This window comes from Gavialis gangeticus, unplaced genomic scaffold (genome assembly GCF_001723915.1).
Source record: "Gavialis gangeticus isolate Ggan-Ray unplaced genomic scaffold, GavGan_comp1, whole genome shotgun sequence".
NCBI classification, from domain to species: Eukaryota; Metazoa; Chordata; order Crocodylia; family Gavialidae; genus Gavialis; species Gavialis gangeticus.
Window position 1 is genome coordinate 56,740,069 of NW_017729034.1, and position 807 is coordinate 56,740,875.

General features: G+C 51.8%; 1 protein-coding gene across 1 annotated transcript in view; it reads right to left on the bottom strand.

Annotated features, from left to right (window-relative positions):
• Positions 1-807, bottom strand: part of ABCB10 (ATP binding cassette subfamily B member 10) — a 29,959-nt gene that overhangs the window by 28,534 nt on the left and 618 nt on the right. The gene's annotated exons all lie outside the window — the stretch shown is intronic.

The window sequence follows — 807 nt, forward strand, 5'->3', positions numbered from 1 at the left end:
CCCAGGCCCCAGCCCCCCTGCCCCACACACTGGGGGAGATATGTATGGGGTATGGTGGGCACCAAGCAGCACCTTGCAGGCTGGAGCTCTGCCCATGGTTTCCTACATTTTTCTCCTTTAAAGGAAATCCATTTTTTAAATTTGTTTGCAACCCTTTCATATATTCTTCTGATCCATGGGTTAAGAAACGTTGATCTAGTCCAGCCCCCTGCACGGGTGCCAGAATGTGGTGCATAAAGACATTTTGCTTGGCACACGTGCCTCAGGGTGGATGGTGGGGACAGGGCCAAGGCTGCACTGCCACAACAAGGGTCGAGCCCTTTGCAGCTCCCCTGCCACCTACCCCTGGCACGCCAATATCTTACAAATCAAGGTTGTGGGTGTTTTTGGCACCCTGCCCAGCAAGGTTGCTGACCCCTGACTCAGGAGATCCCAGGCAGAAGGCATGGGGCCCCACTACAAAAGACAAAACTCCCAGGGCAACAACATGCTCCAGGAGTGCGTGTGTGTGTGTGGGGGTGCTTTAATTAGAGCAACTCAGGTAGTGCAGACACAAGTTACAGAAATTATCTTTTGAAATACCTTCTTCTGAACCCTCCTGCAACGCGGATTCAAATTTTCACTTGGAAATTTCTGAAGCAGTCAATAGCTGGGTGCGTGCATTGGGTCACAGGTACAGACTGCTTTCTGCAGCCAGATCCAGCGAAAATTGTCACTTCTGTCTGTGCCCTGACAGCCTCTCAAATTAAAGAGCCCGGGCAGCATCTTGTGCATCAGCACCCCCGCCGCAAAAAACAGAAGTGGAGG